This window comes from Tetrao urogallus, assembly GCF_951394365.1.
Source record: "Tetrao urogallus genome assembly, chromosome: 6".
NCBI classification, from domain to species: Eukaryota; Metazoa; Chordata; class Aves; order Galliformes; family Phasianidae; genus Tetrao; species Tetrao urogallus.
This window is the reverse complement of record NC_136819.1, coordinates 8,493,914-8,519,259: the sequence shown is the minus strand read 5'-3', so window position 1 is coordinate 8,519,259 and position 25,346 is coordinate 8,493,914. Positions and strand designations below refer to the sequence as shown.

Below are 25,346 nucleotides of genomic sequence, written 5' to 3'. Positions count from 1 at the left end.
CGCTGCTGGATAGACAGAGATGGTGTCCATTAGGAAAGCTGCCTACTGAGGAGCAGGCTTGGTCAGCCCAGGCACACAGCAGCACAACACAGTCACTTCTGCTGGTATCACTGCTAGCACAACTAGCCCAGCTGCCCTAATGATCACTGCATGCTGCAGACAGTCCACAATCTCTGGAAGCAGGTATTAACTGTCTTTCCTGAGTGCTTCAAATGATGAGCCCTGACCTAGTTAAAGTTTCAATTTACCACCACGGAGATGACTGCAGTATAAAATCCTGATAATTAAAACAGCAGATTGATTTATATCCAGCAAAATGTATTACTAACTATGTACACTAAAATTTATTTTTTCACTCGATCTCAAGAAAGTTGGAGACTATTTTAAAAAATTTTAAATATGCTAATTACAGTATATCTCTCTGTTTCGTGGGTTTTTCCCCTCCTTAAAACAATACATACATTAAAATTCTAGCATATGCCACTGGCTTGAGGAACAGCTGCTTCTTTGATCCCCAGTGGTTAAGAAATGACACACTTAACACTACAGCTTATCAGAGGTTGGTTCACACTTCAACCTTTCTGTGCCAGTTTGGACTTAAGATGAAGACTTTAAAGATCAAAAAATTTCCATAATCGTTACATTACAAATTCTTTCTAAGAGGCAGCACTTAAATGCTTTCTTTTTCCTTCCATTCTGTATCTTTTCCTGTTTTAACTGACAAACCATTTAGGATCTGTGAAAGGCATGAGAGCAGTAGCCCTAGAAACTCTGGTCCAATTAAGCTGTTTTCAGAGTGATTTCCTTTTTCTCTCCTGATTACATAAACAGATGATGGCAACCACCCAAATTGCATTAAGGGTACACGTAACAGCCAAAATCTGCTTCCCACTGAAGTCAAGGGTCTTGATCCCTTCTGTTTTATATTTTTACTTTTCCCACATAACCGGAGAAGGGAAATGCTTTAACCTCTTACGTATATCCTTTCCTGCAAAAGCAATCTTGTTGGTAAGGGAAGTGGACTTCAGCTCTATGCCACAAACCAGAAGCTCACACTGGAAATGCAGCAGAACGCACTGCTGCTGTCCCTGCCATACAACACACAGATTTCCTGTTCTTCATAACTTCTGTAATCAAAACACCACAGAAAACCCTCCCGTCTATTCCATTATTAGTTCTTTATAGTATAATTTTGAGGGTGGGGTTGTCTTGGGTTCCTTTTTTTGTTGTTGTTGGTTTTTTGTGTTTTTTTTTTAGGGCTTTGTGGGTGGGTTTTTTAATTTCATTTTTTAATTATTATTTTTTACTATTTTTTAAGATACACCATAACCTAACAGTAAGTTTATAACAGAATAATGCTGAGTTGACCCCAAGGCTACCATAATATACCTGTTAAAAGCAAATTTTCAACTACCCTCTTGCATTAAGTTGGGAGCTGCCAAACTGTTGCCACTCTACTTGACAGCTTCTTAGGTTTTGAAGGATTACACCCACCACAAAGCTCTTATGCACCTAACTAATTACAAATCACACAACAAGCAGCGCCACAACAGCTTTAGGATTCAGAAAAGTACAAAGAAAAATTTGTGCCATGTGCCTGATGTGTCATTTCTTTGATGTACAAATCTGTACAAAATGAATAAACCCAATTTACTACTCCATTAGAACCAGCAGCCTGAAGAAGCTAGAACCAAAGTGTTTCTGTAAACTACTTTTTAGCACTCATAATGGCTTATTGCTCAAAATTCCCAAATGACAACAGAAAACACTTACTATAGCTCTTATATGAATTAAAATATCCAATCTGCACAGGAACATGTTGCTTGCTTGATTTACGTGTTATTTCCTGGTCCAGAATCTGCAACGTTATTACAGTGTGTATATGCCACTGTAAGTCTAACACTTAAGAAGGATTTATTTAATCAGCCTTAGTGTTCCAAGCAGAAAGCTCATTGCAATGAAGACAATTAACTACTAGTGAAACTATGGATTAATATAGATGCAACTACAATACACAGCCATTATGTCAAAGCATTTATGCATACACTTTGTAGGACAAGTACAAATTAAAGTCAGAGAAGGCATTTGACAATGAAAAGAAATCTTCCTTACAAGTTTCAGTAAATTTCTTATTATTTTCCCTTTGTCAGAGGTTAATTTTCTCATATGCAGATGGAAAAAAAAAGGATTGTTTTACAAAAATATAAGAGAAGAAAATAGATATACATAATGAAAGTTTTCTCAGAATGTAGCACAGGAAGACTTCAACAGTAGCCCATGTTTCCTATCTTGCAAGGGAGAGGTTTGTTCTCTCATGTTTTCATGTCTACCATCAACAATATTAATCAAGCTAAAACACTGATACAAACATCTTGGGACTGTATATATTTTAACACTAGCCAACCTAAAAAGGTTACAAAAGTAATAGAATGCTGGTTAGTTGGAAAAATCAACACCATGCTAAAAGACACAGTGTAAGACTTGTCAGCCTTCGTTACATAATTAGCTCCACTGATTTCAAGAGATTTAGACTAATGAAGCTTTAAAGGAGGATTCACCTCATCTAATTGTAAGCACGCAGAAGGTATCTACAAGTGAAATGGTCATCTTAAGATCCTTTTGCAATAAGCATCAACATGCAAGTTACTCAACCTCAGCTCTGTGTATAGCTTAAGGAGAGAAGCAGCTGTTTTTACAGACTAATCTAGACTTACATAGGGTTGAGCTAATTTTACATCTTTACAGGGAGTCATGACACAAATGTTAAGTCTGGATCCTTCTGCCACTTTCCATAATGCTCATGTAAGGAGAATGGAAGTGAAAAAGAGTGCTGTGTAGAATTCACTCCAAAATAATTAATATAGTGCACAGGCTTCTTCCTTCCTTTTCTTCTGTGAACCAAGATATCTTTGGGTAGGAAAAAGGATAAGCAGAACTCACTCTACAAATGAGGACAACTATTTTAAAAGTATTCACTTTGGGCTTTTCTTAGCTGAACAAATTTTGTTGCTCCTTCTCAAGAGCACCTCCACAGAACTGATTTAAAAAAGAAATGGTAAAATTATCAAGCAAGGAAATTAGTTATTCAAGATAAATTAACTACGTTAGTAAGACCCACAGTTTTCCAAACTGCTAACAAGAAAACATATGTAAATGAATTTGAAGTAGTTAAGATTAAAGGAAGTGTATATTTAGAAGTTAATATTTTGGAGTATCCTTAAGTTTCTTGGTGTTTGTTTGTTTTGTAAACAACAAATAAGGTTTTGTAATTCTCTTGACCTTTCCCATCTTATATCCTTTCAAGTAACATCCAGCCACACAGAGCAATGTTGAGCAGACTTGCACACTGTATTAACACATCACTCCCAAGAACTTTAGTACTGAGTTAAGTTTCGGTCTCACAGAAACCTGCAGGAAAAAAAATTTGCAGTGCCAGGACTTCCTGATTTCCTTATTTCTTCTTACTAGACAACATCATCTGATGGAGAAATATAATCTTAATTCAACGCTTGTATAGAACAACAAATAATGATAAGCCTGATGGATGCAAGCAATAAAATGAAAGTAACTAAACACATGCCATGCCCAGAAAACTGTTTGTATCTTGGGAACAGTTATATGAAAGAATGACTTCCATACATCCAGGCAGAAGAAATTCAGTTTCCAAAAGCCATCAGGACAGGCCCTGGGCAACTTGCTGTAGGTGACACAGCCCTTGAGCACGGAGTTTGGACCAGATGACCTCTGGAGATCCCTTCCAGTCATCAACCATTCTGTGATTCTGTAGTTAAAAAGTCACCTCCAGGTTAAATGTACCACAGATCTGGCCTTCACTAAGTCAAAGGCTTGAGATGAGAAACTCTTAGCAAAGTTTATGGATTTATGCTGTTTGGAGTTTTTTTTTGTTTTGGTTTGGTTTTTTTTTTGTTTGTTTGATTTTGTGTGTTTGTTTTTGTTTTAACTTTTCCTTGAGTTGTCACTGACTCAATCTCCAGCAAAATTTCAAAAGATAGCATAGTAAGACTACTGACTTGATTCAGTAAATGTACTAGAAAGAAAGCAAGCTCCTAGTAAGTATTTTTCTCCATTTTGTTGTAGAAATACATTTCCTCTTAGTTGCACAAGTAAACAAACAAGTAGAAAAATGCACTGGAATTTTCTCTGAAGACGACTGTTTCATAAAAACATACCTGAACATTTACCTAGGTCTTTTTTTACACAAGGATTAGCATATTTTTCCAAGCAGAAGAGCTAACATTTGCCCTTTCCATCTTAGCTGGCACACATTGTAAGCTGGTCATCAATTCCACTGTCAAAAGAAATTTTAACTATGTTTTATACACACATTAATTTTCTTATTTTTCCATGATTGAGAAAGAAAATATTATACATTTACTCATAATTGTTCTCATTTAATCCAGTAGGCAGCTCAGCACTACACAGTCATTCTTTCACTCTCCGTCTCAAAGAGATAGGGGAGAGAATCAGAAAAAAAAAGTAAAACCTGTGAGCTGAGATAAAGACAGTTTAATAGGTCACAAAGGGAAGGAAAAATAACAACAGTGATGAAAGAATATACAAAACAATTGATGCACAATGCAATTGCTCACTGCCTGCCAATTCCCCAAGCAGCAACAGCCACCTCTGGCCAACTTCCCCCAGGTTTTACAGTTCAGCATGATATGGAATAGTTCTTTGGTTAGCCTGAGTGAGCTGGCCCAGACCTATCACAACTCCTCGTGCACACTCAGCCTTCTCACTGGCTGGACTGTATGAGAAGCTGAAATGTCCTTGGCTCTGTATAAGCACTGCTCAGTAATAACTAAAACATTGGTGTGTTATCAAGATTATTTTTCTCCTAAACCCAAATCACAGCACCAGCCACTAAGGAGGAAGTTAACTCTATCTCATCTGTAACCAGGAAAACAATAATCTGAAATATACAGAATAAATTACCCAACCTTTTCTGTAGTCATAAAAACTCAACAGTCAACATTCCATCTGTAGCCTTCCAAAAAGTACTCAAGAAACAGTCTACAGGCTGGTCTGGAAAAACAACATGGTCAAAGTGAAATTCGTTTCTATTAAACGCATAGTGGAGCACATTACATTAATCTCACTCATGCTGACTATTTCCATACAGATCTAATCAGTAGAGCTACAGGATTAAGAAGAATCTCAGAAAGAGTCAAGTAATATGCAATTCAAAGAAAACATAATGAGAAGAATTAAAAGAAGGCACTCCAGAAGATATTGATGACCCTAACCCAGCATTCTGGAAGTCACAACACAGAAAGTTTACCCTCTGTTACCTGGACAAATAGATAAATTTAATAAGTAAAAGAAAAAAAGAAAAAAAGGAAAAAAAAAAAAAAAAAAAAGGAAGTCCATGTTGAAGACATTACTTAGTCCCTATTCATGAAACAATATCATACTTCTTAAATGAAAATGGCACACGACATCTAGAGATATCCTCTGCATTTACAGTATGTTTTCTACTGAGACCAATCTTTGTGGAAAGCAGATCAGTATACAGCAAAGCCCTGCCAGTTCAAAGGTAAAGAGCACCAAACCCTCCAATAGTTTGGCGTAAGATCTGAGCAGCGATGACATAAGAACAGGTAGCATAGAGGATTTTCATTCACGAAATAGATCAGAAAAAAGAATGCTTTGAAAGCTTTCATATTTAGGATCATTTTTATAAAATGTGTGAAGCTTTGCCTCACCTTTGGAGAGTTCAACTAGACTATGGCTACAGATAAACACCCAGCTTTTTGTCACAGTTGCAGGGAAAAGCATAGCAAATAGAATGTATCATTGGATTATTTTTTTTCCTCCACACATCTCCATTCCGTTTAACTCTTTGTTATAACATCAGAACTCAATTTAGGGGTAATTAACTAGAGTCTGCTTGAACTGCTTGTTGATCTAATTTCTCAGGTTACTGATACAGAAGACCCTCATTCTAAGACACATTACCTTTCTACTGCAATGCTGTTTTAAGTGGATCTCCAACAGGGTGTGTGTATATATATATATATGTGCATTTTACTTTTAGTAGGGAGTCGTGTGTGATGCAGAATACATTTTCCAGATCAGAAAAATCAAATGTGTGAAACTAGATGCTTATATTCTGGAGTGTGACTATGGGAGGTTCTATCTGCTGAGGAAGAAATGACTATATGGAATAAGAAATTTCCAAACTCCCTTCTCAATGAAGCCCATTTGTTAAACTCCCTGAAGACGTAAAATTCCATGCAGGTTTGGTGTAGACACCTATGATTTGGAAATATTTCTGGTGTAAACCTGCAGAAGAAAAAGCTGAAATCCAGGAAGTTGTTTGTAATTTAATGTGTACAGTAAAGTCAGCTGAAGAGTCAGCAAGCAGCCTGAGTCATTCCACTAGAAGGAAAACATTCAAGGAACAGAAGCCATTAACACAAGCTTAATGGCATTAAGATATTAACAGAGTAAATGGTAACCCAGCCTCTCTGTAAGTTTTACTGCAGTTCTAGATAAATACCATCTTAATGAGATAAAGGAATATGGGCCAGCATTTCAAGGATGCTGGAAGCAGCATGAGGAAGGAAAAAGTTCTTGCTTTTAAGCCTACATTAAGAAACGTCTGCAAAGAGATATTTATAATTAAACAAAACTTGTGAGTTGTAGAAATAATCATTAAGATCAGACACTTCTTATAAAATTGGCAAAGATGGGTATATGGGAATGCTGAATCACAGCCTGAACCTCCAATTGACCACCGGAGGTGAGTACTGAGTCAGTCCTGGGAGCACAGTGAAGGCAATTCTCCTGTGCTGCCAGAAGGGGTGGAGCCTGGCTGCACCTCTCCTAGACCCCATTTAAGAGCTGACTACCAGTGGGGAAGGATCTCTTTTGGAGATTGCTCCTCTTGGAGTCTTCTCAGTGAGTCCAAGACAAGGGTAAACTTTCCATCCATTCCTTTTTAGCATGATAACCTATTTAGCCTAACTTCTTAACTATAACATCCATATATCCATTGATTATACAATGGGTTTTGGAGATTATGTGTTCACACACAAGAATTTCTATTTACACTCCTCAAATCTGTCATTATCGTATCAGATTAATGCTAACAGTCTTTCCAAACTGCGGTTTCTTAGAGTGCTGGAAGCCTAAAGTCATTTATAAAATATTCCAAGCTGTCTACAGTAATTCTCCCTTTTGTTCCTCCAGTAAGGATTTAACAGCAATTGTATTTCAGTAAACTACTTTTGAAGATTTTAATGAATGACAAATCTTAAAAGAAAAACAATTGCTGGCAGTTATAAAGTATCTAGAGAATTCTTAGCAACCCATGAATTAAAGTGCGTTCCACTGCAACAAGCAGCAACTTGCTCTAAAGAACAAGAATTCTTGCTCACATATAATACTATTACAATTCTTAAGATCTGCTCATTTTACTGTGAATTTCTGGATTTCATTTGAGGAGTTGGTGAAGCCTCATCTTAAGTACTGTGTTCAGTTTTGGGCATCTCTGTACAGAAAGGACACTGAGGAGCTGGAGCAGGTCCAAAGAAGGGCAACAAGGCTTGTGAAGGGCTTGGAGAATGTGCCCTATGAGGAGAGACTGAAGGCACTGGGGATGTTCAGTCTGTGGAAAAGGAGGCTGAGGGGAGACCTTATTGCTCTCTTTCAATATCTGAAAGATGCTCACAGCGAGAGCGAGGCTGGTCTCTTCTCACTGGTGACAGGACAAGGGGAAATGGCCTCAAGTTGTGCCAGGGTAAGTTTAGGTTGGATATTAGAAAAAAAGTTCCTTACAGAAAGGGTTGTTAAGTACTGGAATAGGATCCCCAGGGAGGTGATTGGGTCACAATCCCTGGATGTGTTTATAAAGCATTTGAATGTGGTGCTCAGGGACATGATTTAGTGCAGGGTTGTTAGTTAGGGTAGTATGGTTAGGTCATGGTTGGACTTAATGATCTTTAAGGTCTTTTCTAACCTGAATGATTCTATGGCCTCCTAACAAGTTAAAACTTTTGCTGTAGCACTAAATTTAAAGTACAGGAAATCCTAGAAAGTACATGCTTTAGAAAGCAACCATATGATAGATTTTTTTTAGAATCTTCAGTCACCATCAAGACAATTCACATCTCTACAGCTTCCTAGCTGAACCTCTGCTAATGAAATGTGAAGTAGCAGATTTGAAAGCACCAGAAACTAATGGCTTATCAGAGTTTCCCCTACTATGCCACGTTTTGCAACTTGCTTTTTCTGAACAGCTGCTCTCAAAAAGAAACACAGTGCCTTTCTTGTAAATTCTTATTTGTTATTTTAAAAGGTTAAGAATTGTCCAATGCAAAACAAACAAACAAACAAACAAACAAACAAGAAAGAGTAACCTCATCCAACCTAGTAACAGCAAAAAACACTAGTGTCAGTCTCAATGAACATCCTCAGTGGTTATACACAAAACCATCATGAGGTCAATTAGCAGTTTACCAGAACACTTAGCTTATAATTTGACGCTGAACAAGAGGAGACAAACAAATTATCTGCCAAAGAAAAGTGCTAATAGAAACAAGAAAATAATTATATTATGAAAGGAAAAATAATCACTTAATAAAGATGTAACAACACATCCTCCTGCTGCAAACATTTTTTCAGCAACTCTCTTCACTATAAGGGTCTCCAAATATAGTCAGGTTTCTGTGTTTTGTTTCATAAAAATATTAATACATGTACCAGTTATGTATCTCAAACACAATTTGCTACATAAACATAATGATTGATTGGATTTGACAAGCCTCATTCTAGAACAGTAAACACTGAAGCTTTTGTTTGAGGATATTAATCAGTTCAGCAAGCTAAATGTGTCACCTGTGCCAGAATGAAAGAAAAATCATCCCCACCTATTGGCAGAAGAACACCAGTATGGAGGGAAAACCATTAATTATAAGTATTAATCCTGCTATTCAGAGAGGCAGACTTTCACCAGACGCTCATTTTCCTGGATCTGATCACCCTATTAGCAATAATAAGTCTGTTCCAACTTCTGTGAATCTCCAGACTGAAACCTTGAATGGCTTTCTGCAAACTAAATACTGCAAATCCAGAAAGTTTTATAACCTTCCTCCAGTCTTGTCCAGGAGCCCATATTTACATCTCAAAATACTGTGCAAAGAGGATGCAGACTTCACTGAAAACACCTGTATGTGCTATAATGCTCAGCCTTAAGCTGAGAATAACTAGAAAACACAGGGGTGAGGCAATAACATATCAAACTTTTTTAACTGCATCTTGGCCGGGAGCAAGCATTATTTGTGTTCTTAACCACCCCCTGAGCAAAGGAAGGTAAGAACATTACCTGAATATCTGTTCTGAAGTTCAGGTTCCGGTAGAAGCACAAATGATTATGCAAAAATCAACTGACAAATTTAAGCGGTGAAGTAGTGATCTGAAGACAAAACGATGTCCTTATCTGAAAAAGTCTCATGTGTTCTGAGAGGGTAACGATACATAACTAGACAATATGAACATAACTTGGACGGTGAAAGAAATGATCTCTAAGAATACAAACACTGAAATTTTTATCTGTGGTATATGTCTAGGACCACACCATGAGGGTTTACAAGCCACACATAACACAGAAGTAGTTCTTTCTTCTTAAGTGATACACCTGGACATTCCTACAGCTATACAAATGTTTTTAAAAATACTCTGCAGACCACTGAACAGGGATCTAAAGATTCTATTTCTGAACTAGGTCTCCTGAGGTTTCATACCTGCTAAATAAGCATATACATTTTTACACAACTATAAATATTCACAACGACTTCACAACACTTTCTACATAGAGTGATTCTCTTCATTTTCCAATCTTCTGTTTAAGAAAACCCATCTCCTTCCAGACTGTGTAAATATATGCTATATATGTATACATTAAAGTGCTCTAGCCTGATTACTAAATTCTAGTGAGACCATTACTACTGTAGATCTTCACTGTCACAGGAAATTCTGAAACTGGGGTAAAGGGATGCCCAGCTCAGAAAAACATTATTCACAATATATGAATATATGAAGATAGCAAAACGCATCTCTTTTATTACCACTGCTGCTAATTTTGCTGTGTCCCAGTTTTTCAGCCATCTGCAATCAGAATTCAGTTTAGTTCTTAAAAGGCAAATGCACTGCAGTACTAACTATGAAGTTTAGTCTCACTAGGAGAATGAATAGTCCCTTTTCTGCATAGCAGTTCTTTTCAAGAAGCATAGAAAAGATACTAGGACGTGTCAATGAGCCAAATGAGTCCAAGAATCAATGACAGTTTCCATGTGAACTTGCCTCTGTGGTTAAGCGAACTCCTTTGAAGACTTCACAATGTCTAGGAAGTAATGGGGAGTGAGGAGCAGGGGTTCTTTTCCATATACATATTCTAGTTGCTAATAATAATAAATGCAACTTTTCAACTGGCACAAGGAGAGAACCACAGGGATATAATTTTTTTCCAAGATTTTTAACTTTTCATCAACTTATCTACTAGTTTCCAAAGTTACCAGAAAGGTAGACTTCTGAAAGGAACACAGTTTTCTTAATCAGATTCAGAAGTAAAAGACAGAAGGAAGGGGATCAACTTTTCACAGGTGACCCGGTATAGTGGTTGGTATTCCTGCCCCTGGCAGAGAATCAGATGGTCTTTGAGGTCCTCTCCAACCTACGCCATTCCATGATTCTATGAAAGATAATGATATAACCAAGCAGATACTTGATTTTTCCTTTTAATATCAATCTTACTGTTAATGATTTTAAGCAATTATATATGTAAGCAAATTTTATTGTATGAACTCCTCAATTTTGTATTAGTTTGCCCATTATTTCTCATAGAAGGAGTAGCAACACATCATAACAACATAGCACATTTACAACTTCCAAAGATTAGAAAGGTTATATCTATGCTCAGCAAACAAACAAGTGGTGAATGTGAATCTGGACAGACACGCCCAAATGACATAACAGAATTATAACATGCTGCTGGCACAGGCATTTGATTGGTCCAAGAAAGCAACAATATTTAGCACAATGCTCTAGAGAAACACAAGACTGAGCTAGCATGGTAAATGTAACCACTAGTGAGTCACAGTTCAGGTAACTGCTGAGACGGAGGAAAGTAAACAGTCTGGCCAACTGTAGGCCAGCTAGACTACTGATAGCCAGCAACTTCAAAGAAGAAAAGCCTACTTTAGGTGACAGGGAACTTGCATCTCTCTTTTTAGATTGACACTTCAAATGCTGAATGAGAAGACCAGAGAAAACCAAATACCCTTCTATAAACAGCAAATCTGTCATTGTGTTACTAAACAGTAGAAGAGCTCTAAAATCTAGTATTCTGTGAAATCACAGTTGTCCAAGGAAATGTCAACAACCTAAGAATGATTTTTTAATTTTGTTTAATTTCTTTAAGTATAATTATATGCAAATATACTTATATGCACGTCTGCAAATATATATGTACTTAAGCTGCACAGAGGAAAAACTAAGAGATGAATGAACATGAGCCAGCTGTGCACCCAAGTAGGCAAGAAGGCCAATGGCATCCTAGCTTGTATCAGCAGTAGTGTTGTCAGCAGGAAGGTGATCACTCCTATGTACTCAGCACTGATGAGGCCGTACCTTGAGTACTGTGTTTAGTTTTGGGCCCCTCACTACAATAAAGACATTGAGATCCTGGAGCCAAAGAAGGGCAAGGAAGCTGGTGAAGAGTATGGAACACAAGACTTCTGAGGAGCAGCTGAGAGAACTGGGATCGTTCAGTCTGGAGGAGCTGGAAGAGCCTCAGAGGAGACCTTATCACTTCCTACAATTACCTCAAAGGAGGCTAGTGAGTTGGGCATTGGCCTCTTTTCCTGGGTAACTAGCAATATGACGAGAGGTAATGGTCTTAAGTCGCATCAGGGGGGGTTTAGAGTGGATATGAAGCACAACAACTTCTTAGAAAGAGTGGTGAGGTGTTGGAACAGGCTGCCCAGGGAGGTGGAAGAGTCACAGTACCCGGCAGTTTTCAGGAAGAGAGTCAATGTCACACCAAGTGACATGATCTAGCAGCCATGATTGTGGTGGGTTGATGGTTGATCTAGGTGAATGTAGTGAATGTAGTGGTTTTTTCAACCTTAAATGATTCTATGATTCAATTAGATAGGAAAGAACAGTACTGAAAATGGTATAACCACCCAGTCTCTCTCATCTGAATTTTAACACCAGGAATGCACATGGAAAAATTCCGAGGTATGCCTTAAGCAATTTAAGAGATTAATTTTTCTATGCGTGTGTAAAGATAACATGCACTAAAGGAAATTCAGAAAGTGAGGCCTCAAAGTGACTTGAAGAAAAAAAATTGAATAGAATCTAAGTGACCTATGGAAATGAGATTTACAGGCTTTTGAAAAATATTATACTGAAAGCCTGCTTCTCTGACAGCTGTGAGTTTTGTCATCATCTCTAATTTGCAAGGTTTTTTACTTACACTGTCTGTTGATTTGACTACACCTTTTTGTGTCAGGCAAAAGACTGTATTGAAACATGTAAAGACAATCAAAAGCCAATTTAAAACATAAATTAATTCATGAAGTTGTATAACACCAAACAACTGGGAAAACAACTTGCAGTCAGACCTTGAAATATTTGTTGAAGAGGATGCCTATGAAGAGGTTAAAGACTGAGTGAGGTACTCAAACAATAGCACTCTTCAAGAAGCAGAAAGAAAGATTGCTGGATAAACAGACTGCTTTCACACTTCTGGAAAGCGTGTTACGGCAAAAGCATAGAGAAACTAACCTTGTCTTCAAATAAAGAAACGGGAGTTTAGAATTGTAATTAAAACAATTAATATTAACAAACTCCAAATTCAACTCGCACAAGTGGGGAGAACTATATGCATACAACCCAGACAAATTTATTTGACAATATCAAAATAAAGTCAACTGGTTCATTTATGCATAAATGAGTTCATCATCCTTAAAGGTGTGCAGGGAAAATGGACAACTGCGCTCACTGGTACATAAAGCGTGGCTCCAAATGAACCCACATCTATCCTTTCCCTTTCTCCCATTTTAGAATACCAGCAGCTTGCAGGTTAAGCAGCACCCAGTTCTACATGGCAAAGAGTAACAGAGTAAGAAGGAGCAGATTTTTGTTACATTATATTACTTCAGAGAGTTCAGATATTTTGTCTGGAAGAGAAGGTACCAAAAAACAGCCTGCGTATGTATACAGCCTGCTTATCTTTGTGAACAGAACAGAGATTTCACTATTTTGGATTTCTCTGATTTGAAAGTAATCATTAGAAATAAAGGAAATACGTAGAAGAATTAAAATTAATTTGCACAAAAGATTCACAGAAAGACGTTCCATTAAAAGTCAATACTATAAAAAGATCATTGTTCAGGTTCCTTTGACGTGATTCTTCAACACCACAGAAGAAGTCTGCCATCACATGCAAGGTGTAACCACTACTTCTGAGTTCTGGTAAATAAAGCGGGCAAAGATGATGGGGGAAATTGAATCTTCATTCCCACTTAAGCTTTTTGATGTTACGAGCTGTCATCAAGATTTGGCTTATTATATGTTTTAACACATCTTTCTGACAGCCATTTAGACGTCTTTCAAAATCTCCGTCCTGGTTTCAGCTGGAACAGAATTGATTTTTTTCTTCACAGTGTCTTGACATTAGAAGAAAAACAATGCCAATAATACAACAATATTTTTAGTTGTTGCTAAGTGGGGCATGGGGACAAGCCGGGCATCACTTGTTTGCAGTAATTATCATAACTAATATCCTTTTTTCCTTTCCTGTCTTAGAAAACAGTTTTTGTCTCATCTCACAAGTTCTATTTTTCACTGTTTTCAGATTCTTTCCCTCATCTCACTGGGCGTGGGGGGAACAAATGAATGACCATGTAGTGCTGAGCTACCTGCCGAGTGAAACCATAAGGATCTCCTTGTTTAATCTTCCCTTCAAAGAGACAGGCAGTATAGAAACTCCAATGCATTTGGATGAAACACCCAATGACTGAACTTATCCTTTCTTAACCCTTCTATATACAGGTTCCTCACATCCAAAAACTGAAAACTCTTAACTTGCTACATATAGGTCCACAAGGTTTAGAGTAGGGCAGTCATTTTGAAAAAAGTCTTCAAAACAAACAAACAAACAAATCACTGTATTTATACAGGTGCACAGTTGAGTGAACATAAATGCCCTGCAAGAGGGAGCTTTGGTTTATTTTCCTTCTTAAGAAACAACAAAAACTTGTAGTTTATTATGTTGAAAACTTGGTCTTGAAAATGTATAAAGTAATACATACTTTACATATTAATATTGCCTCTCTTACTTTTTTTTAATCATAGATTCACTCAGGTTGGAAAAGACCTTAAATATGTAAAGAAATAATACTTATTTTAGTGAAGTGAGGTGGATTTTTCCAGAGTTTACTTTAAACTCAGTGGAAAGAGTATTTTTTTTTTCCACCTTGCATTGAATTGGCCCTTGTAGGTAAATTGCTTGAATAAGCCCTGCTTGTTGAATGATAATTGAATGAGCCTAGGGAATTTTGCCAGTTCCAGGTGCGTGGGAGTTAGGAGAAAATAACATCTGTTCTCATCAAACAGCAGAAAGGCAAATTACTAGTCATCCTTAATAAATCTGGTGCAGGAACATTAAATAGAGAGTAAAAGAGATACATTAAAAATGATTTTTTTTAAAGCAAAAATGTATTCTTTCTTTTAACTTAATATAGCAAAGTTATGCTGCTACATCCTACCTTATCATCTCATCACTTTTTTTTCCTGATGGGCTTCGCACCGTCACGATTTGTCGTTGTGGTTAAAAGTTTTATATTGTTTGTGCTATGTTCATTGTCAAAAACAGCCAGACAGTTATGCAGCCATATATTGACACATGCAAGAACAGCATTGCTAGCTAGATATCCAAGTGTACGTTTTAAAAATAGGCACAAGGCAGAGAGCACACTGCCAAGTATTTGTCACTGCCTGTAATTGACACACTATTTTATATAACCCATATAATAATTATATTACCTTTTATACTTGATGATACTTTAATTCTCCCTTCTCATCTTCTTATTTATGCTTCAGCCCCAGTTGCCCAGCTGTACACTTGGAGCTGCTCTTTTTGTATCATCATAGGCACAAGCAAGTACAATACAACCTTTCTGATACCAACCTGATCTCTGGATAGCCAGGGCAGAATTCTGAGGCTCTGGATTAAATAGACGGAGGAAATTACTATTTAAAAATGAACAAAAGTCAGTTCTGCACAAATCATCCCTCTAACTTTGAAGCTTCCCAACATCTCAAAAGTATGAATTACTTTGGCATAGCAATGACAATAATTTACATTAGCTCAGTAGAAAGAACTTAGAGCAAGAATTTCATGTACTTTCATAATAACTGATAACTCAGTCCAGGAAGCTTCTGTTGTGTGAAAATAAAATAAAAACGTTTTGTCTTCCTCAATAGCTGGTTTTAAACATGAGGTAAAAATCTTAAGACACAACAGTCCCTACCAGATTTGAATTTTCTCTCTCATTGAAGACTTCATATGAAAGCTTCAGCGTAGCCACTCATTGCTAAGGAAGATAATAAAGTATGATTTTTAAAAAAATCATTGGTAATGATGAGAATTATTTTATTCATTACAGATCAAGGATTGTGCCAGTTTTGTATTTACCACCTACTATGTTATTAGAATTTGAGCAGGGGAGGAGGAGGGGTGGGAATGAGGCCTACTCTAACTACACTTCAGTCCACAGAGTTGGTGACTGTGATCAGTGTTTCACCACTGATTGCAAAGCAGCAATCGGGGCTAAATGCCTGATTAGGCATCAATCCCTGTACTACCCATACAAGTGAAAAACACACAACCACATGCAACAGAGTTTGTAAAGAAACTTTTATACTGTGTAGTCCAGACCCTGTGTGCTTTCTTTGCTGAGTGTGAGTGCCTCCTTCCCTACCTTACAAAGACAATAATGGTTTTGTCCAGGAATAGCCAACTTTTACAACACTGTGTCAGAAACGTTCGTTTTCCTCTTCATTTCAAAACACAGGTAAGAACATTCTTTGAAATATATTAGACTAAACTTTGATTTTTATTAATTCTTGGGTACACTGCCAGTCTCTTTTTAGTAGACAGTTCATCGCTTAATGGCTCTATGAGGGCAGAAAAGCTTTAATCAATAGAATCAAAAAAAGTTGAGAAATTACATGCAATTTTACAAAAATCAAAGGCATTTCCTGCATATTGTCAAGCAGACAAAACCACGTTGACATATTCTTACTGTAAGCAGCCAAAGAATTGTTTCAAACCTTACAACTATATTACACTTCCTTTTCTGTGTTTTCAACTCTCCCAGCTTCCTCACAACAAGGATTTTTCCTCTTTCATAAATTTACAGCATCTCCAAGGATTATTTCTTAATTATGAGAAGATAATCCAAGGCTGAATGATTCAAAATTTACTCTGAAGAACTAGACTTGCAATCTAAGAAGCTCTACCTTTGCTTACTTCTTGAAATAAGAAATCAATAAATGTGGCTCTCAGTTCACTCTACAACCCTGCAGCAGTCAATCATCCTGCAACAGGCCTCTGCTAATAAGCAGTGCAACACGGAGGCTTGGCTCTATCCATCAGCTAATTAAGCAGTTACTGTAGGGAAGAGTAACAACGGAAAACCTGACTCTAACACACTTCAGGCAATATCTCTATCCTTTGCTTTCCCAGGCTACAGAAGTCTGTTCACACTGCCACTGAAGTACTGTGCAAACATGCTCCCACTTTCTCTAATTAAGTTCTTGCTTCAGTGGCTCTATTACCACTTACAGACTCCTTCATGTCAGCTCAAAACAGACAGTGGTGAAGATCCTTCCCACCTTTAACAAAGGGCACCCAGACCCTCAGTGTAGCCTCCTCCACCATCCACACATTTATAGACAGACATAGCAATAGCATATATGTCAAACATTCGTGTATATATCTCCGTATTTTCTTACATGCATTCTTTTCACTCAAATGCAAAGATAGAATTATGAAGGTGTTTTTTAACTGTTTAACTTGCCAGAAATAACTTGTATTCATTTACGTTATGGAGAAATTCTTTACTGTGAGGGTGGTGATGCACTGGAACAGATTGCCCAGAGAGGCTGTGGATGCCCCCTCCCTGGAGTTGTTCAAGGCCAGATTGGATGGGGCTGTGAGCAACCTGGTTTAATAGGAGGTGTCCCTGCCTACAGGAGGGGGTTCGAACTAGATGATCTTTAAGGTCCCTTCCAAAGCAAACGATTCTATGAGTCTGTGTTGATAGATCTGTATTCACATGAAATATAACACAGTATTACCAAGATGAAAACCCATGTCTCCTAAAAGCATTCCTGTTCAAAAGTTTGCACTTACAGAAATTAAAGTTACAACCAAGAATGATCTATCCAAATTCAAGTCTTTGGTCATTTTGCCACTATTTTTTCTAGTCTTGCTTCTTTAAGTGCGTATGTTCATTTAGTCTTTCTGGCATTATAAACAGCTTCATACATGTATTTGGAATTTGTTTTATTTTTTAATTTTGGGGGGTAAGAGGAGGTGGAGTGGGTTGTTTTTCAAGCTTAAGAATTTGAAATTTAATTTGAACTTACACAGCTTTACAACCACAATAAAATATTAGCTAAATGCAAGCTTAAAATCTGTTACATCCCAGTTTAATGATGTCGTAATACTTTATGGCTGACATCATGTTGTAAAGTCAGGGTGCTAACTGCTGCCTCTTGAAAGACAAGAATATCAAAACAATACCTGATAGTAAGCTGGAAAAATCAATAATGATACAATTTTCATGCCAAAAGCAGTGTCTTGCTTATGAAATTCTGACCACATACAGTCTGAATATTTCTTACTCGAAGACACTACACATACTTCAGATTAAATAGTCTGTTTTAAAGTATCTACATAAATTGGACCAAATGAATTTAAGACTTGTATTTGTGAATCACTGGTTTTGAAGGCAAAAAGAAAGTCAAAGGCTTTTAGAACAAAATCAGAAGTGCCACATTGTTCCTTCAACTCCATAGAAACTCAATGTCTTGTTTCAGCAGATTCAATAACATTAGTGGAAGCTATTGAGTTTCTATTTAACAGTAGTTTCATATTAAGTAAGAAGGTACAGAACCATCACATACTCTTAAGTAGCCTTCAGCTTCTGTACTTTTCTCCTGCTCAACCCCTCCCATCCATCAAAATGTTACACATGAAGTAAATACATCTAATAAGAAATACCACAGAAATGACAGCATACTACTCTCTACTCTCCCCACCCTTCATGAACTCCTTAAAGCATTCCTGTCAGCACAAGTTGAAGGGGGAAATGCTGTTATTGCAATCACACACGTGGCATGTTCATGCAATAGACAGATGGTTAAATTAAAAATACCTCCGAGAAAAACAGATAGAACAACACCATCTTCAGAACTATGCTGTGCGCCCTTTTGCAAGTCCTATTTATCCTGCACACACAGAAATCCTGAAAGGTGTTTTCTCTATCCATAGCTACTGCCATTATAATTCTATAATGGATAGGTATAAACTCACTGAGTGCTCTGCTGGAGAAGTTTATCTGACAGCCTTTTTACCTGCAGCGTGCCAAACCACCTTGCAAAGCCTTTGGCAAGTCATGACTTGATGCAGAAAGAAAAGCTTCAAAGGAATGTGAATCCACCATGAAAGTGGGGACCAGTAATTCACTGCATTACTTGGATGATTCATGAAACAGATCTCTAGGTAGATCCAGGTAACAGACACAGTTCTTTTTCCGGCCTAAAAATCTGTATTATCTTCCTGAAGTCAAGTCCACAATTGCCTTCTGTCTATGAATATTATCCGTATTAACTATGATGAAAAAAGAAAAAAAAAAAAGAAAAAAAAAAAGAAATACTCTCACTTTTTCTTACACTGTTCAGAAAGCTGCTTATAAAAATCCTCTTTTCTCAGAGATCACCTGTGACAGCTCCAATAAAGGAAAAATCCAAACATTCACATTTAAAACATGGGAGGAAATTTAGACAAGTGAAAAAAAAGCTATAATAGGATTTTCATACTCTGTCCCACATTACTAACAAAGTCACCGAGAACACAGATTTCCAAATGAACCAAGCAGAGGATTATACAATTATGTGCTATTTTAGGTATGCTTATTATAACATACATGTTGGAAAAGATATTTGCCTCATACTTCAGAGCTCACATCAAACACAAATTAATATCAGTCAGGCCCAGACCTACAGCAGGAGAGCAGACATGGCTACTGCCCAACAGTGCCACAGTTGGGAGTGGGATTCATATGCTCTCTCTGAGCTACTACAAGTGGGATAAGAGAAGTCCTTTTGTTTGAGTCATTAAAGCAACTCAGGCAATGATTCAAACCTGTCACCAATTATCTGAATCAATCTGCCATATTAGTTCTCTATATTCATCTTCTCTGCCTTAGCTCCTGCTGACTTTCATCCACAGAGACTAGAATCTCTTCAAGGCACCCGTTCCACTACACCTTTGTACACAGTGCTGACTGCAAGACAGCTGAGATATCGACCATCTGCCACAGTGCTATTGTAATAGAAATAATATATTAAGTTTCACATAATTTCAGTAGACGAAATAGTAAGAATTCATTACAGACTTGAAAAGACGAAGTCTGGCATTATAAAGGCTGAGAATTTCAAGGCAGCAACTTGGGCCCTCCATCTCCATATTTCAAAAAAAAGCAAAGAGAATATTCTCATTTGTTTATTTTAAAAGCCAAATAGAGGAGGCACTGAAGAGCTATAATAATTACAGATGTGTGTTTGGCTCCTAAATATTTGCCTCAAGAAACTCAGGATATCATGCCATAAATAGCATTTGTTAGAAAACATCAGTCAAGCAGAGAAAACTAATGAAGAAAACAGAAAAAAAAATGCTATTGCACAGAGAACACATCTGCCCAGTAGAACTGTATAATTGTATAACTGTACAAAGAATAGATGTAGCAGTAGCAGCATAAAGACAAAGCACTAAGTTTCAGATAACTGCCAGTTTCTGTGTTTGTCCAAACCATCCAAGCACACAGCCTGCTAATGAGCTATTTCTTAAGACCTTAGGAAAGAAGCCCAAAATTTGCTAAAGAGGGACCATGGAGATAGCAGTGGAATACCAAGGGCAGCACAGAAAGATTCCTCAAAAGATGATGGAAGTAGTACTGGTCTCTACATAGTTTTGTGGAAAAAAACAAGAAAGATCAGAAAACTATTTTAAATTCAAACCAATAAGGGAAATGATAGGAAAAACAGTCTATCAAGCAAAAGAATTTGTTGCAGTGAAGGCATTACAAGATAAAAACTGATTTTTCACTTCTGCATTAGAACGAAATTTCATTTCATTTAGAAGTGGGTTTGTCAGTTACAGATCAGTAAATTACTTCACCTATTCTCAGTAGTCACACAGTATCTGCTCCAAACCAGAGAGCAATCTGAAAACATCACAGCACTCTGCACGAGGTCCAGTCTGAGCCAAGCACATCTAACAACATAATCTTATCACTGTTAACCACCTAGAGATGATTCATACGCTGCTACATCCTGTCACGCTCCACACAGTTAACAGTTGAATAACAAATTCTTGGGTCCTTCTAATGGCAACTGAAGATTTTCTGGTACCCTTGGGGAAGCAGCCCAGCCATTTTCACCACTGCCACAGCTGTCTCAATATCTGAAAGAGTATTCACTTTTTAAAACCCTAGTATTTTCTTTATGTACCCCACTTCAGACAATTCAGATGGACTGCAAGTATGTTTTTACAGTATAAAGTCAACAATAAGAGCTTTCCTCAAACAAGAATTAAACTGTGTCCTTGCCAATGACAGAAGTAATATTAGATAGGGAGGCAACAACTTCATCCTCTTGACTGTAGAAACAATGAATACCTATTGTATAGATGTAGCAGTCTTTTCCTGAGCTAGTGAACAAGAACACTTGTATCTCATCATACAGCTGCCTCAACTCCAGGCTCCTTAAAGCAAAGGCTCTTTTGAGTGTTCGGCCTTGATGGAAGTCACCTCCATCCACTCTCTTTGCGTGTCTTTGTAAGCAACAACAGCGAATCAGCACATCAGAAGTAACCCCAGGTCACAGTATGCCCAAGTGGTAGAATAGTTATTACAGTTATTACAGAATGGTTATCATCTTAAACCAAGTAGTGCCCTGACAGAGTGTGATACTAGGGCCAAGCTCATTTTCACATAGGTCTTGCTTTACATTTCTTTTTATACATGTTCATCTATATTTTGGTCACATAGACAAAATCATTCATTAGCACTAAAAAGAGAGTAACATTCTAACAGAAACACAAAACAGGTAAGTCTCCACCTCAGCACCGCTGCAGGCTTTTTGTGTCAACTGGAGCAACGTTTCCGTGAGTGATACCTACCCAAAATAAATGAAACACTGAGCTGAGTCCAGAGCCTCGAGCAGAATTGCTATCACCGTCTCTGCACAGCCCATAAATCATCTGCTCAAAGACCATGGTACAACCCAATCATCACTAAAGCTGTGCCATTATGCAGAGATAACAAACATCTACAAAAATAAACAGTTTCAGACTGAAAAGGCAAATCCGTCCAGCTTAGCAATAGGAGAACTTACGGAGAGCACAGAGTTTCCCATCTCTGTTCCTGATATAATATAATATACATTAGCTTTTTGTGAAGATTTTGTTTTCCCTCTCCACCTACAAAGCTACAGCACATTCTGACTTGATAGCCGTATGAATTTTTTTTTTTTTTCCTGGCTCAAAAAGCACAATTAAAAAAAAAAGAAAGGGTATAATAGTAATACTAAATTATCAAGTTGCAGTCAGTACAATCAATGTCATTAACTCTTGAGTATATTGTCCCTGAACTATTTGAATCTCGAACAGTGCTTCAAGTGAGTCAGACTCTTCTACCTGAAAACACTACGTTAACGTCTTATTTAGTGCATCCATCCCTAATAATGAAAAGTCATTGAAGCTAAATTCAAATTAATCTGCACTGGCATGCAACAATCTAGAATGACTTGGAAAGTCATGGCCTAAGGAGAAAAATTAATGAGATTAATCCTGCATGTCTTACATATCCAAGTAGTTCCTTCTTCTGCAATTAGTTACACTGGGACAGTAGGTCTCTTTGCTGGTATATATATGGTAAACATAGGGTCCTCCATATTGGAGCAAGAGCCACGTTCCCAGAGCTACTTACAGTCTACTGCTGATTTCTTTCTCAGAGTAAATATACCACACTGAATGACAAAAATACCTAGATGTTTTTGTGTTTGAGAGAAATAAGCTGGGGGAATTTTACAATTAACAATTACCAAAAGGAAACTACCATGAAAATAAGAGATAGGGTGCAATCCAGCAAATCGAAACAAGCCTGACTTCAATGAATCAACATAGCTAACCAGGCTGCAAAGGAGAGCCATACAAAGCAGATGTTTAAGACCAATAAACAAATAAAAAGCAGACACTGAATATGATATTAACTTACCCAAACCTTTAGATAGCTGAAATTAAAAGTCTGGGTTGGTTTAGTTCCCAAATTCAATGTTTCATTTCTGAAACAACTCCTTCCATTCTAATACTTGTCCAAGAGACAGGGAATGAGGAATGAGTCACACCCTGGAGATCTCTGCCTTCCCAACGGACCATAAGAGAGTGATTAGGACAACTAACAATAGCTGAAATAAATTCACCGAGCAAACCACTCCAAGCAGCAGGCTGAGAAATAACCTGTATCTCCTCTGTTATGAAATTTCCCAAGTTAGTGCGTACAGTTGTTGACATGCCATTTATTTATGACAACAGATGCTGCACAAGGCAAAGATGAGGAATGAAGTTCCTAGTAAAAAACAGATGCCTTACTACCCATCTGTTGGTCTTAACTATGAATTCAACTGGTCCAGAGATAAACCACGTATTTGCAATGCAACTTTAACTTAGATCTACTATTAATTGCATGTAATTCATGATTTTCTTTAGATTCCTCAAGTGGTGAAAAAGTTGATTTCATAGTCCAAATTTTTAAAAATAATGCTGAAATGTAAACATCTGATTAAAACTAGAAAGCTGAAAAACATAAAATGGCACTGCATAAGATGAACAAGAGAGCAGGCATGAGGTATCTGCTTAACCATAGCACAGCTTTCCAAGAAAAATGTTCAACTCATCATCTGTGACAGCCTAAAGCTAGGGTGCAGAAAACATTTATTACTACCTTATTGTTAGTGCTGCTCCTCTTGTCCTTGTTAAAATATAAGCATCTGATCAAGAGCGTCCCTCCTGTTCACACAATCTTCCAAATGCTCACACAACTTAGGGAAGTTTTTTGTTGACAGAGCCAATACGTGAGGCATTATTAAGATGAATTATGTGTTTTGATCCGTCTGAAGCACTCTTACATTGAATAAGAGGTATTTAGAGTTTTCTGAATTTTTCTGAACCAGAACGTTCCTTGTGAACATGGCATTGTGCACAAACCTACCCACCTGACCTCTTCCTCATCTTCCTCTGCACACACACACTCAACTCATCTCAAAAAACAATACCTTGTTTGCAAACTCAAAAGGCACTGGAAACAAAGCCTCCCTCAACGGGTTGCTTGCTAGAATAAAGCGTACATCCCCTACTACAGCTACAAGGAAAAAACATTTTAAGTACTGATTGAGTAACATTCAGACAGAATTAACAACACAGTCAGTACAACACACTGCTGTAGAAAAATATGCAAGACATCATCACTGTAAAATGGTGAAGATGGTAAAGCGATTTGATCAAAATTATCTTGTAAACTGGACTAGACCAAGCAAAGAATTCAAGATTCCCAGGCTTAAACACCAGTCCCAGCATCATGCTTCCACTCCACAAAGTACTTCTTTCTGCGGTCTATATTGCCTATCTAGACTGCAGTTGCCACCAATCCTGCCCCACAGAGCTTAGCATGGAAGTCAGTACACAAATGCATGACTCCTGCACAGCATGCTCATAGACTACACAACAGAAATTAATACATAAGGAGGAAAGAAAGTACCATAAAGGCAGAGAAAACAGTTAGCAGCACATGCACTTACTTCATTAATAGCACCCAGAAAACATCCACAGAAAAATGATTGCCCTTAAACATGTGCAGAAGTGGGGATACACAGAGCTATAAGACATGCAATATGGCAGCTACACCTAATTTCCCATTCTTGGCCAATACCAGTACCAGCAGTTCCTTCTCCATTCTGTCCCTTCTGAAAATGAGGCATACATATTAGTCATGGTATTTTCTCACCATGAAAATGTCTTAAAATATATTTATTTTTATGTCTTAAGAACTATTTACTTTAAAAATTGTTTTATATGCAGCCACCTCTTATTCCTTGTCATTTTTGGGACAGATGATACAATATCCTAAGATTGTAATGTATATGCTACAAGAATTCTCAGATGCCATCTAATTAAACAATTCAATCAGAAAACAAATTAAAAATTAATATTAAAGTAACCTCGTGTAAAATGCTGCAGTTAGAGCTTGCTTGTATTTGCAGGATATCCCAAAGAATGTGATTCTATTACCCTTGCAAATTCTGTGCCTGTTCAGCACTGCAGAACATCTGAGCTATTGACACCTTCTTCCAACATTAAAAAAAAAAAAGTGGTACAAGCAAAACCTTTGCAGCAAACTACAGCTAATTCTCATTATCTAATTCACAACCATCATAACAGCTGATTTACACAACTTATGACAACGAGTCCCAAACTTGTAATTTCTTAAACGTGACTGTCAAGCTGATGTGCTTGAAGTACTCCTTCCAATGACTTCAGTGAATTTTGCAACGTGACCCAGAAGTCAGAGCATCTCATAACACTGAAGCAAAACCCAATTAAGTTAACATCTTATTCTGCTATCTCTGGCAGATAAATTTATTGTGAACCTCAGTCTATGATTCGCAAAAGTACAAGCACAGGAACTCAGCCAAGGGATAACAGACAGATATATTTATTCAGTTTTAGAAGCGTTTTCAATACGGTAGGATAACTTGGTAAATTCCACCCCCTTCCGCTCTTGCCCCCAACTATTCTCTCATACTTATTAGCAAGCTGTTCACTTACATATTTTTAGAAGATTCTCTTCAACATTCATGCAAATGTTTAAGGGAAATATTTCCTGGTTTGTTTTTTACATAGTCAGAGAAAGTCAGTAATCGTGTTTATGCTCTATTTCAATGCTACACCCTCTCCTGATTTAAGTATC

General features: G+C 37.3%; 1 protein-coding gene across 2 annotated transcripts in view; it reads right to left on the bottom strand.

Moving 5' to 3' along the window:
• Positions 1-25,346, bottom strand: part of GALNT18 (polypeptide N-acetylgalactosaminyltransferase 18) — a gene marked incomplete at both ends in the record, with an annotated part of 210,079 nt that overhangs the window by 183,017 nt on the left and 1,716 nt on the right. The window lies entirely within an intron of this gene.